This window comes from Mixophyes fleayi, chromosome 1 (genome assembly GCF_038048845.1).
Source record: "Mixophyes fleayi isolate aMixFle1 chromosome 1, aMixFle1.hap1, whole genome shotgun sequence".
Classification (NCBI taxonomy): Eukaryota; Metazoa; Chordata; class Amphibia; order Anura; family Limnodynastidae; genus Mixophyes; species Mixophyes fleayi.
Window position 1 is genome coordinate 456,203,135 of NC_134402.1, and position 14,677 is coordinate 456,217,811.

The following is a 14,677-nucleotide window of genomic DNA, read 5'->3' on the forward strand; positions in this document are numbered from 1 at the left end:
AGATAGTAATACAGAACAGTTATCTCTTTTACGCTTGTTACTTTGTCTTTATGTTATTATTATTACCAAGTACAGTTTTGGTCTCTGATACTATAGATACTGTGCTGTATATCTGTAGGAGTACAGTAATACTGAATATAGTATTTCATGGTCCTGTAATTTCTGTCTCCGCAGCGCTGGTCCATACAATGAAAGCACCGGAGGTAGCCAGTCAGTAACGATGCTCCTTCTCCTCCATAGCATATGGCGAAGTGAACAGTTACAGTGGAAGGAGCACAAGAGCTTCATGATTTAAGACCAGGTGGCATACTAACGTATGGATGGGTATGGGGGCAGGAGGTTTCTTCGGGAGGTTATTTAATTACACTTCACAATTTCTCTTAATGTACCGAGTGTCTGACCATCATTGAGGTCTTAAATAACGCATAAAACATAGTTTATCTTTATGTCAAATGTCTGCACTATAAGATACACTGAAAGCAGCAGATAATGCCACCAATATAAAGATAAAATCATTTTGCAACAGTTGGATGATGCGTGGACAACCTTACAGAGGGGGGTATTCAATTGTCAGCGAGTTGTTTTTTTTTGACTGTGTTAAGTCATTTTAATGCTGTTTTTTTTTATAATTTTCGAGTGGGTAAACTCTACCAGCGATTCAATTCCATTTTTAAGGCTAAGTTGTGCGAGAGGCAGCCGCGTTAAAAACTATTTAATTGTTTTTTAATGCAGCAGGTAAAACAGGAAAATATGTTGTTTTATATCGCACCTCTTTGGAGTGTGTTAAAAATAAAAAAAACCTCTGAAAACTATTTTAAATCATGTAATAATGTGGAATAAAAGTTAAACTTATGTTTATCACTAATACCTAACTTGTGTAAGTTGATTTTCTTGTAAAAAAATAATGAAATAAAAAAAAAAACATTAAAAAAAAAATAATAAAATCACTAATTAATTATATTTATGTATGTTTTTGGTACAAATATGAATGTAGTAATGTGTTTTGACATGGTATAGATGATTGTATGGTAAAAAATAGTTAAATTAAAAAAATAAACTAAAGAAAGTCCTGTAATGTAGATATTATCAATGTGTAATGCAATTTAATGTATGGAAATGTCTGCAAAACCTTTTTTTTGTGTTATACATGACTGCGTTAAAACTCCCCTAAAATCTTGCAGACACAATTTTTAATGCGCGGGGGCAGCGTTCCCTCTTTGTCTATTGAACTGGACGAGTTTTCCCGCTGCCTTAACTCAAAACGGTCGCTATTGCCGTCAAAAACCTGCGGGAGATTTTTTTTTTTTTTTTTTTTTTACGCTGTGGGGGAAAAAAAACAACTCGCTAACAATTGAATACCCCCCAGATTGCTCAATCTCTAGCCTTTGAAGTTCAATAAAATAGGGGAGGACAGAGCCATTGCGACTTACAGTCAGCGTACACAGAGGACACCCCAAATAGCATCTCCATTAGACATCCTGGGCACTGCTGCAGAATCCTCCATCACAAAGTTTCACAGAACAGTCACATTAGTGCGAAATGCAACAACACAACAGCAGCACCTCACAAAGAGGGTGGACAGTATTTTGCATTCTAATGGCCAGTACGTTCTGGTCCTCAGTTGCCCCTATTGTATGTGAAGTAAGCCCTGTTTCAGTGATGTGATCCAGTATAATGATATCTCTGAGATAATTGTTATTGAATTACTTGGCTCATAGAGAGTTTTCTCTACGAGCCAAGCGCTCAGTTTATGGCGATAAAGTATGTTTATTTTGCATCTAATTTCTGCCACATTAGCTAACAATAAAGATCTCTAATGTCTGACTGAAGACTTGGACTGAGACTTTGAATTACGCAGAAGCAATTATGTATGTGTTGATCCTTTGTATGTTCCCCCCTGAAGGTATATTCAATTCTGTCTTCAGCTGGCTTGAATTAGAAGCTGCAAATGTTTTCCTCTGACCAGAGATACAATTTGCTGGCTATCCACCAGGGCTTGCCCTCTCTTTAGATAAGTCGTTTGTGTTATTGCTTTTGAAAGCTAAGAAATGGCAAAACCATTAACTCTATAAACATTTCCCTCTTCAATAAGTGCCCTTTACAGCGTTGTTGTGAGATGTGTTTCCACAAAGCGCCCCACAGCAGACCAGCGGCACGCCAGCAGATGCGGCATGATATACGCGGCAGGTTTCAAAATGGCTGCTGACCGGACAAAGAAAATCAAATCAACATGACACAGAATAAGTACATTTCTATATAAAAATAAAATATTGAGTAGTTTTTATGCAACACAGCCCAGTAATCTATTTACTAACTGAACTGAATATAATAAATTCACTGATTACCTATATGTAGATATTCTACAAATATGTAATACTAAATTGTTGTATGCTATGAACACACTTGCCAACAGTCTGGAAGATCAGGCGAAAACTGTGGGAGGGGACATAGTGACGCAATATCATCACGAAACCCCGCCCCTCGTAAGTGATTCACGATATTGTGCATGACAACTAGCTATATTGTCCACACAGGATACAGACGGGTGACTGCTCTTCCGGGAGTCCAGGAGACTTGTCTGAAATTCAGGATTTCCCCCCCCAGAAATTCCTGGAGAGTAGGCAAGTATGGTTATGAATCACATGAAAATGAATCTTAAAATTGTCATGGAATAGTAATTCTTATCTAAATGATTGTACTGTTCAGCATGCAAGCTGTCCCATCCCTTTCCTGACAGCTGCCATCTTTAAATAGCGGTTTAGAGATGTGGAGCAAACTGTCCCATATGTGGTTAGAAACAGAGCGAATTTGATCTTCATGCCGCATATCGTACATGACATTCATTTAGTAGCCAATGGTTAGGTTAAATAGCTAAATTATCCTACATACCAATAGGTAATTTGTAGCTCTGTAAGTTATAACCCATTCTACAGGTCACAGCTGGTGAGTACATTGTTATATCGTTCTATCTGAAATGTGCTCATTACAAGACACTGACATCTATACAGATAAGTCCATAAATATTGGGACATCGACACAATTCTCATATTTTGGGCTCTATACACCACCACAATGGATTTGAAATTAAACTAACGAAATGTGCTTTAACTGCAGACTTCCAGCTTTAATTTGAGGGTATTTACATCCATCATCATCATTTATTTATATAGCGCCACTAATTCTGCAGCGCTGTACAGAGAACTCATTCACATCAGTCCCTGCCCCATTGGAGCTTACAGTCTAAATTCCTCAATAGAGACACATACACAGACAGATAGGGAGAGACTAGTATAAATTTTTTGTTTTGTTTTGATAGCAGCCAATTAACCTACCAGTATGGTAGGTGAACGGTGTAGGAATTACAACGGTTTCTATATGTGCTTCCCACTTTTTAAGGGCCAAAAAGTAATGGGACAATCGACTCAAAAAGTATTTCATGGACATGTGTGGGCTATTCCCTCATTATTTCATCATCATCAATTGAGCAGGTAAAAGGTCTGGAGTTGATTCTAGGTGTGACATTTGCATTTGGAATCTGTTGCTGTCGACTCTCAATATGAGATCCAAAGAGCTGTCACTATCAGTGAAGCAAGCCATCATTAGGCTGAAAAATCAAAACAAACCCATCAGAGAAAAAACATTAGGTGTGGCCAAATCAACTGTTTGGAACATTCTTAGAAAGAAAGAACGCACCGGAGAGCTCAGCAACACCAAAAGACCCGGAAGACTACGGAAAACAACTGTGGTGGATGACAGAAGAATTATTTCTCTGGTGAAGAAAAACCCCTTCACAACAGTTGGCCAAATCAAGAACACTCTCCAGAAGGTAGGTGTATATGTGTCAAAGTCAACAATCAAGAGAAGACTTCACAAGAGTGAATATAGAGGGTTCACCACAAGATGTAAACCATTGGTGAGCCACAAAAACAGGAAGACCAGATTAGAGTTTGGCAAACAACATCTAAAAAAGCCATTACAGTTCTGGAACAACATCCTATGGACAGATGAGACAAAGATCAACTTGTACCAGAGTGATGGGAAGAGAAGAGTATGGAGACGGAAAGGAACTGCTCATGATCCAAAATATACCACCTCATGAGTGAAGCATGGTGCTGGGAAAATGGGGACTCTTAGACCCACCCCTGTTAGCGAGACACCAAGACGTATGACTCACTCCAACACAGTGTCTCTGGGAGAAAGCGAAGGAGCGAGAGAGCGCAAGAGAGAGAGAAAGAGAGGGAGAGTGAGAGAGGGAGCGCGCAAGAGAGAGAGAGAGCGCGTGCGAGAGAGAGCAAGAATTAAGATTGCGAGAGCGAGCAAGAGCGAGAGAACACTCACTTCCCCCTTATTGACTCGGGTCAGGACAGAATTACCAGGTTTAAATTAATTCTCTTCCCATTCAGGGTAATGTTCTGTGACCAAGTGAAATGAAAAAGCAGACGCTGGAACAGTAATTTCTCCCCACAGTTTAAAGTTTGCCTCTTAATTAGGATGATCCGTTCACACTCAGGAGAACACCAAACCTAATCTGTTGTTGATATCAGCTCAATGGTCAAAGACTAATATATTATTCCCCGAGGATGTCAGTGATAGGAAATATCCAAACATTCTTATATTTTCACTTATTGAAATCAGTCCACTGCAATCATCTATCACATTACAGTAATACCTGGAGCCAAGCGAGGGAGCAGATTCAGCAGGTATTCTGGTAGTTTAAAGAAAAGACAATGAACCAGCCACTGTAGCTTTAGGACATCTCATCAAAACATGATTTAAGGTTTTAAAGAAAGCGAAGTTTCGTTATGTGTAGGTGACAGATGAACTTACATGGAAGATTCGGCAATTTGTGGTCACTGGTCTTTAATATTGACTGTCCAGTATGATTTCCATTGATCTGGTTGCTGGATACAGTTCTTAGTACCTGGTACCAAGATTAGGATTGTATGGTGATGATGATCCATGTCCGTGTTCTGCACACTTCACAGACAGACTCATCTGCGGGACAAAATGCCCCTGATAATAATTTAGGAGACACTGACATTTGTGAAGTATTTACCTACTTCTATGCTGTACCTTGGTGGCCCCTGTCTGTATTAGAGAAGACAGCGAGAGTCACATGACATACAAGTGTCACATGATACACAATCTAGGACTCTCGAATTTTCACATAATCAATGCTTATGACTCCCATGTGTCCTGTATTTTTTTTTCAGGGCAGTCCCAATTTTGCTGCTGAAAATCTTTAACTCATTCTTATTTTTCCAGAATATCAAACTAAGCGGATTACTAGGAATATGATATCATAACTGTTTTACAGGCCCCAAAAGCAGGAATTGATTAAGAAAATAAACTTTGTGTCACAGAAGTGTCCCTGTTGGTGCCATCATTGAACCCCTGCGGACGTTGGCACCAGCGGACCAGGGGTTACACCCCCCTCCTCCTCCTCCTCGCTCTCCACCCCCGGCTTTCACACTGGCCATTAAAATTCTGTTCCCGGGGGAAAGTCGTCCTTTCAGAGTGGATTAGCCACACAATCCATTAAAGCAGGGCACATTGTTTAGCTAATGCCCTTCTGCTAAATTAAAGGCGGTGGAAAAATGCTATGAAAGTGCCTGCAGCCGCTCAGATGACTTACAGTAATTCTCTGCCTGTGTCAGCCAAAAAAAGGAAGGAGAGACGGAGTTGGCAAAGTAGTAAGGGAATTAATAACGGAAGGGTGAAATGGTGAATACTGTATCGGAGTCACGTGACGGTCGGCTGAATTGATGACTCTTCTATAACCCGGTGGATGTCCGCTGTCTGATTATTTACAGGTAGGCGGCACAATCAGGTAATAAGACAGAGAGACCGGCGCAGTCTGTGGGGCGTAGATCAGGACAGGTTTGTGACCTTTGGAAAATGGAATAATTACTTTCAATTCCAGAAGAAGGATTCCAGGGACCTCAATCACACCAGGCTGTAATATCATCTGATTGTACCGGTGATTGTCGCATCGATGCAAGTTACCTGCGGAATCTTCCACATGAACCAGACATGGGTCTGACGGAGTATTACAGACAATTATTTTGGTCAATGGAGATATTTATCTTCATTATCCTTTATTTATAAAGCACCAACATAGTGTGTAGCGCTGTACAAATATCATACTACGACATGAAACAGACTATGGCTCTGCCAACAGTGATGTGATAAGGGCATAGTGTTATTATAGATAAATACACAGCACAGATCACAGATACAAGTTGTGACTATAGTGCAGCTGATGAACTACAACTAGTGCCTGCTGGGAGTTGCAGTCCACCAGCAGCTAGTTACATATGTCCTATCATTGCTGCGCACAGGCACACAGAGCAAACAAATACCGTAATGAGATTATTTCACTATGTAAAAATATTTAAATAAACCAGTGTTTTATCAGGATTTAGGGCTTCTCACTATTTATGATGCCGTCCCTGCCAGTGACAGCCGTCGCAGAGTGTGTCTGGTGACGTGTTGCCATGTAAAGGACAGGGAAGCCTATTTAACACATCCTATCAAATCAGGTATCATCAGAAAAAATACTTTATCCATAAAATAAAGCTTTTTATTTTTATTTAATAAAGTTCATTCATTCATTTTTTATTTTCCTGAATTAAGAACGGTAAGCCCCAGCTGAGTGCGAGCCCAGAGGCCGGGTCCCGTGTGCACGGGGGTATTACACTGGCTTGGTGACTACTCTACCGCTGTCAGGATCACTGCGGAGCTGAGGAGTTTATCTACATAAACTGGGCGAAGGAAGATTTTCGACCGCTGGGCTTCAATATAAATGTAATTGTGCACATAGAGAGTTTGATGTTTACCGTGAATTTTAGTGATTCCAACAAGAGAGCGATCAGCAGGAATCTGAGCAGTATGATACATTGTATCCATCTATTTATACATAAACAATCATAATGAGAATACTAATAATAACATTGTGATTGACAGTACACCACTAAAGCCAATAACTGAAGATGTTTGGTGGGTGTTTTATTTACAAGTTACCCCTGGAATTAATATTAGTATTTCTGTAGATCTTAAAAGTGTTAAAGTACCAAGGGTCTGTCTGTCTCGGACTGTTTATCTCATATCCATCTATTAATCTATCTATCTATCTATCTATCTATCTATCTATCTATCTATCTATCTATCTATCTATCTATCTATCTCATATCTATCTATCTATCTATCTCATATCTATCGATCTATCTATCTCATATCTATCTATCTCATATCTATCTATCTCATATCTATCACTCTATCGATCTATCTATCTATATATCTCTCATATCTATCTATCTATCTATCTATCTATCTATCTATCTATCTATCTATCTATCTATCTCTCTCTCTCTCATATCTATCTATCTCTCTCTCATATCTATCTATCTATCTATATATCTCTCTCTCATATCTATTTATCTCTCTCTCATATATATCTATCTAACTCTCTATCTCTCATATCTATCTCTCTAATATCTATCTATCTCAAATCTATATATCTCATATGTATGTATCTATCTCATAGCTATCTATTTATATATCTCATATCTATCTATCTAGCTCATAGCTGTCTATTTATCTCATATCTAACAATCTATCTCTCTATCGCTCTTCTCTCTGTATCTCTCTTTATCCATCTAGAGCAGTACAGTGGCTCAGTGGTTAGCGCTTCTGCCTCACAGCACTGGGGTTATGAGTTCAATTCCTGACCATGGCCTTATATGTGTGGAGTTTGTATGTTCTCCCCGTGTTTGCGTGGGTTTCCTCTGGGTGCTCCGGTTTCCTCCCACACTCCAAAAACACTGTAGGTTAATTGGCTGCTAACAAAATTGACCCTACTCTGTGTGTCTGTCTGTGTGTTAGGGAATTTAGACTGTAAGCCCCAATGGGGCAGGAACTGATGTGAGTGAGTTCTCTGTACAGCGCTGCGGAATCAGTGGCGCTATATAAATAACTGCTGATGATGATCATTATCTATTTTCAGACATTTAACCTATCAGTATGATCTTGGTGTATGGGAGGGAACCGGAGCACCCGCAGGGATCCCATGTACATGTATAACATAAAACCTCCACACGGATAGGGCCCTGATCAGAATGGAACATGATTGCAGAGAGGCAGCGATGCTAACCACTGCGCTGCTTAAGATCATCTTTCATACATGACTGTTCATTTAGTTAAATTAACTCCTCCGCGGCAGACACATGTGTAACAATACCTCCGCATCCATATGAAGTTACAGCGATGCCGGACACATGACTACTGGGATAGCGCCAATGTGCAGGATGTAATCAGCCTCCTTCCTCCAATACGGCCGACCAGCGTACAGCAGTTCCCCTCCAGCCATACAGCGAATTACTGATGGAAACACCAGGCATATGGGGCTCCTTATCCCTTCTGATGGGGCCTCTCCTGGCCTGGGACACGTAAGAATGACTAAGAGATAAGTCAGAGGGTCGGTATGAAGATCAGAGCGCCGGGGAGAGGTAACGCTTAGTCACAGTGCTCTGGGTCACATTCTTTCAGTGGCGAATACGAGAAACATACGTGTGTCTGAACGTGCTAATGAAATGCAAACATTTACCATATTCTGCATCCTGAGCTCCTGCTGGCGCTTATCTCCCACACAACACAGATTTCCCTTTGTATTTCAGAGAATAACAGCTTGCGTGGAGCTAAGAAAAGGACGTCGACTACAAATGTCAGCCTAGGCGGTGGGTTTGCACCGGGTACGAGCACACTTGGTTACTTTTTGGCCCTTCCCTCCAGGTGACCCCAGGTGAGGTGCAAGGGTCAAGTGTGGGGAATGTGACCACACAATTAGCGTTATCACGCATCAGGGATTGTGGGGCCAAGGTAACACGAGTGGCAATGATTTAAGTCATCAAACTTCAGGAACAAGTGAAGCTGGATCTGGGAGGGTGCCCTACTCTGCCTTGAGTCCTCCTTGACATTAGGGACTATGGTAAACACATGGGATTATAAACTGGTGTTACAATAATGTGTTTTTATATGCTTTTTTTGTTAACTTGCCAATAAAGTTTAACAACAAGACAGGAAACTAGAAACTGACATTTGATGAGCTGTGTGTTGGTGCTGCAGTGTAACACTGTGAGATTTACTCTATAAAACATTTTCTGTAACTTCAACAACCAGAACAATGCCCAGCTCTCAACGGGGCGTGTGCACTGCCAGTAGATCAGATGGCACTGCCGTCTGTCCAATCAGATGCACGCGGTCCAGAAAGTAGCAGCTCCCGTGTCCTGTTCAAGCGGCAATTGTAAAGTGTGGGGCTCCTAAGGGAGAGACAATCATTAGCCCTTTAAATGGAGGGGTTGGGGGGAGGAGGGGGGGGGGGTTGAAGTGTAAGTCCTGACAGCGGCAGCAGATTCGTTGGAGATTGCATAGCACACTGAAGCCTGGAGAAGTAACCTTCTACATCCCATTAACACATCATTTGAATGAGGAATCCATGTGCAAATGTACACCTCAAATTATTCCCAAACCTGTAATTAAAGACCCTGAAGAAGACAGAGTATCCGTCTGTATCATTTACCTTCTATTATTCACAGCCAGATTTTTTGGAAAAAACAAAATGCTCAATGATACCAAGTAACTAACATTAACAATAAAAAACAAAAACAAAACATAAAGTTGATATTTTTGTGCTACAAGAAAGACAGTCAGTATTCAACTTGTGTGCGAAATAATAAACTAATTTGCTCCCCTTGCATTGTAACATGGTTTTGTCCAGAAAACTTACTCAATTTTTTGCCTAGGTTCCTTAATAAATCAGGCCCATTGTTATTGAAGACTTATTGCTGCGATTTAACATTATTTTATTGCAACTGAGTCGGTGGTAACCCCATTAATAAATTACTCCAGGCAAAATCAAGCCATTTTACCAGCAATTACCCTCTGATAAATATTCCCATCATCCTTTTTAAAAATAGACAGTAGAAACAGCTAATCCATAATTGCCAAATATCTTTCTATATATAGTGACAGACGTTTATCTATCAACATTGCATTTAGGGTGCAAAATTATGCTAGACCACCTAAACCAATCAGACGCCTGCTCACATGGGTAAACTTGCAGTAGAGAGATAACAGCTAATTGCTGATTGGCTGCTCTTCTCCTAAGTGCACAATTAGTGTATAACACGGACCCTTTGGCTGCAAACGGGCCAGGAGCCTGTTTGGCAGTGAAGAGGTTAACAGTCTCATTTTCATTTGGTAAAGTGGTGTCTGACCCATGGTGTAGACCCCCCATAGAGCCCAGGGCTTCACAGTCCTGTGGTTAGCGGAGGAGCGGCTCCCTTGTCATGTAGGGGACCAGCCGGCTCTCTATGCAGTGTAAAAGCAATGAGAAGGCTGCCTCATAAAACGCTTTTATATTGGAAGTGAGAATTAGGGCAGCGCATAGAAAGTATTTTTATTGAGCTGGTGTGAGGCTGAGAGAATGCAGTAAAGTTCCCCAGCCCTCCCCAGCTACTACCGGGCTTTCCATACATCACAGCTCTGCAGCCGAGTGTCCGCTAAACAAACAACGCACAATTACATCTCAATCAGTCGGCACGTGGCAATGCCAGTTTGTGGATGGAACATGAGACTGGCACACGGTGAATCAGGCCGTCAGAGATAGTAATGTGCCAAGGACAATGGTGAATGTATAACACAGATCAGAGGCAGAAAGGTGACATTGTGAAGAAACAAAGACATATTTCTAATGTAAAGAAGAAAAAACATCTATCAAAAATTGACCCTAGTCTCTACCTCTCTGTCTGTATGTATATGTCTATGTCTATGTCTGTGTCTGTCTGTATGTATATGTCTATGTGTGTGAGTGTGTATGTATATGTCTATGTGTCTGTGTGTGTGTATGTATATGTCTATGTCTGTGTGTGTGTGTGTGTATGTATATGTCTATGTGTGTGAGTGTGTGTATGTATATGTCTATGTGTGTGAGTGTGTGTATGTATATGTGTGTGTGTGTGTGTGTGTGTGTATGTATATGTCTATGTGTGTGTGTGTGTATGTATATGTCTATGTGTGTGTGTGTGTGTGTGTGTATGTATATGTATATGTGTGTGAGTGTGTGTATGTATATGTCTATGTGTGTGAGTGTGTGTATGTATATGTCTATGTCTGTGTCTGTCTGTATGTATATGTCTATGTCTGTGTGAGTGTGTGTATGTATATGTCTATGTCTGTGTGTGTGTGTATATTAGGGAATTTAGACTGTAAGCTCCAATGGGGCAGGGACTGATGTAAGTGAGGTCTCTGTACAGCACTGTGGAATTAGTGGCGCTATATAAATAAATGATGATGATGATGATGATATATAGGTGAAAGATTATAAGTAGTATAAGTGGAAGATTTGGTCACAAAATATTTTTTCCAGTAAAAGGTTAGTGGAACTCCCAAACTATACACCAAGAGAGAAACTGACCACACAATAACCAAATCTCATATAGAACACAATGATCAAATCTCTTATACCCAGTAACCAAATCTCTTATACAATGCAGTAACCAAATCTCGTACACAAAGCAGTGACCAAATCTCGTACACAAAGCAGTGACCAAATCTCTTATACAACACAGTAACCAAATCTCTTACACAACACAGTAACCAAATCTCTTACACAACACAGTGACCAAATCTCTTACACAACACAGTAACCAAATCTCTTACACAACACAGTGACCAAATCTCTTACACAACACAGTGACCAAATCTCTTACACAACACAGTGACCAAATCTCTTACACAACACAGTGACCAAATCTCTTACACAACACAGTGACCAAATCTCTTACACAACACAGTAACCAAATCTCTTACACAACACAGTGACCACTACAGAGCCATTTTCCGTTAATTAACAGAAGGGAGACCAGAAGATCGCTCGCCATAGGGTAGAACGGCCAACACCATATTACATTACACAAACTATCCACGTGCTGATTTACAGAGGGTAACGTCCCATCTCCCACCAAGGTGACTGCCCCATATTATACAATGGCCAATCTGTGCCAGTGGACTATGGGGTATGATATACAAATCACCGCACGGTGGGTGATGTCCCATCTACACTGAGGGATCTATGATAGTAATGAGGACGGCCGAGCATTGGACACAAGCTGCAGAGAGCAGATCACACTGCAGCCTGAGAGGTACCAGGTGGATGGGACACAAACCTCAGAACCTCACACTTCTGCTCATTAATCTGCTAATACCGTGCACAGGATAATGGTAAAGATTCTCCAACACAGCAGGATATTAAACAAGCGAGGATATGTATGAAACATCTGTTCATAGAAGTCAGGGTGGTTTAAGTCTAAATATAAATCGTGTAAACCTATTTCAAAGTATTCCCAGCCTGTATTATTCTACAGAATAAATGGTCATAGCTGCAATATAAAGAAAGAAATTGATGTATTGGATTTAAGAGTTCGCCCAACCAAAAACATAACTGCTGCGGTATATCCAGGCAACGTCCTAAACAATGGAAGCAGGACTGACCATTACTCCAGACAGATGACCATGGAGAGACATAAAGTGTCCGCTCATATCACAGCTTAGACAGCGTGTGATACAATACACCTCACTGCTGGGGGTCTCCCGCAGATAGATACCCCCCCACCTTCTGCTGTCAGTCATCGGCCCACTCCTCATACAGCTCCCAATGCATTCCCTTCTACGCTGTCTACGGGACCTGGTTATTACTGACGGGTCTGTCGCAGTTATAAGTTTGATTTATTTATTTATTTTAAATTGCAAAAAACAAACAAAACTAATTGCCAGTATTTACAAAACAAAATTATTGCCAAGCAGCTGACCGATGCTGACCGATGCTGACCGATGCTGACCGATGCTGACCTGGAGGGGTGAGGGTTATCTCACCGTCCCACTGGGGCGACTGCTGTAGATGTGCCTGAGCGAGCGCGCTGCTTACATGTACGTAATGGAACTGAAAACCCTTTTATTAGGCCTCAGCTCCGCTTAGTAACAAAAACAAATTAAGGTTGAAAAAAAAAATAATTTGTTTTAAACATTTAAATTATAATATTATTAAGCATTTTTTAAGATCATTTAGAGCCTGATTCATTAAGGATCTTAACTTGAGAAACTTCTTATTTCAGTCTCCTGGACAAACCATGTTACAATGCAAGGGGTGCAAATTAGTATTCTGTTTTGCACATAAGTTAACTACTGACTGTTTTTCATGTAGCACACACATACTTGATAGCTTATTTGTACACTGAAATTCAAAGTTGATATTTGTGTGATACATGAAAAAACAGTATTTAATATTATTATTAATATATTATGTGCAAAACAGAAAACTAAGTCGCACCCCTTGCATTGTAACATGGTTTTGTCCAGGAGACTAAAATAAGATTCCTCTTCATTTAAGATCCTTAATGAATTAGGCCCTATATGAGGAGAGGGACGATATGAAGGGGGGATACGAATCTGGATCTATTGAGGCTGCATAAGAGGCAGGAAGATCCCAGGTACAGTGTATATAGCAGTCAGTAACAATGAAATAAAACATAACACTATACTTTAGCTAAACCTAATGGAAGAGAAGCCCTACAAAGCTGCTATCACATGTATGCTGAGCACTGATACTGCGGGCTATGAACCCAGGACCCCGGGCTCCTAAATCCCAGATCCTCAGCGGTTCTATAAATACCTCTCGTTAGTACAGTTAGTTATGGAGATTCTGGATTGCTGTCACACTGCTTTAAGGCAGTGCTCAGTGTCATACAGATATATGGTCCATACAGGGAGTCAGCGGGGAATGTGGGGTATCTAGGTGTAGACTGTACAGGGAACGACCCCGCTATAACATGCGGTAACTATAGATGAGCAACATTTCCAATACTGGTCCGCGGAATATTCTCCGCGTTCCGCTGAGGAATTTAGCACATTTTACAGATGGAATTTGCCCATAAATCTCCGGATATCTTCCCCCCATGTGTGCTCCATCCAGACTACTCCTTTATTATACCCGAGCTGGGCAGGATGATTTGATGCCATTTTCGCAAATGTATACACTATAAAGTATGCAAAATGCACATATTTCATTGCACAAAATATTATATAATATAACAGAAAAATTGTATCTCTGGAACGGCGCACCTCTGCAGAGCGGACGGTTCTGCCGCAAAACTTGATTTACATACAATTGTGCAGCGACTTCTCTCCTCGTTACTGGTATGTGACCAAAAGGAAACAATCCACAACCAGGATCAGAGTGTACGTACCTTGCGTGGAATCGGCGGCACCCCTCGGTCAGTTCATGAACTGTACGCAGCTTTCTGGGTAAGTACCCAACGGGGAGCAGAGTCACACAGCAACGCAGCTGCAAATATCTGCAGAAAGAGAGAGAGAAAAGAGACCTTAGCACCTGGAGTGTAATCGCAGCGGCCAATTCTCACAACTGACACTCGGCTGACAACACAGACCTGGAGCGCACTTCCCCGACTCAGCGGGATGTTACAGAGGAACAAACCATGAAAACTCTCATTGTAAGAGAGTGATAGATGGGGAGGGGGGGGGGGGTTATATTGCTTTATATCACATTTACAATCACAGGCTTAGCTGACATTGCGTTTCTGGACAGCCCTGTGATCTATCTACC

The 14,677-nt window shown here is 41.0% G+C and overlaps 1 protein-coding gene across 4 annotated transcripts in view; it reads right to left on the reverse strand.

The window, feature by feature from the left end:
* CNTFR (ciliary neurotrophic factor receptor) overlaps positions 1 to 14,677 on the reverse strand; it is a 398,494-nt gene that overhangs the window by 229,327 nt on the left and 154,490 nt on the right. For all 4 annotated transcript variants that reach the window (XM_075187083.1, XM_075187091.1, XM_075187097.1 and 1 more), the window contains one exon: positions 14,301 to 14,408. The gene's annotated coding sequence lies outside the window, so the exon portion shown is untranslated. The remainder of the gene's footprint in view (positions 1 to 14,300; positions 14,409 to 14,677) is intronic.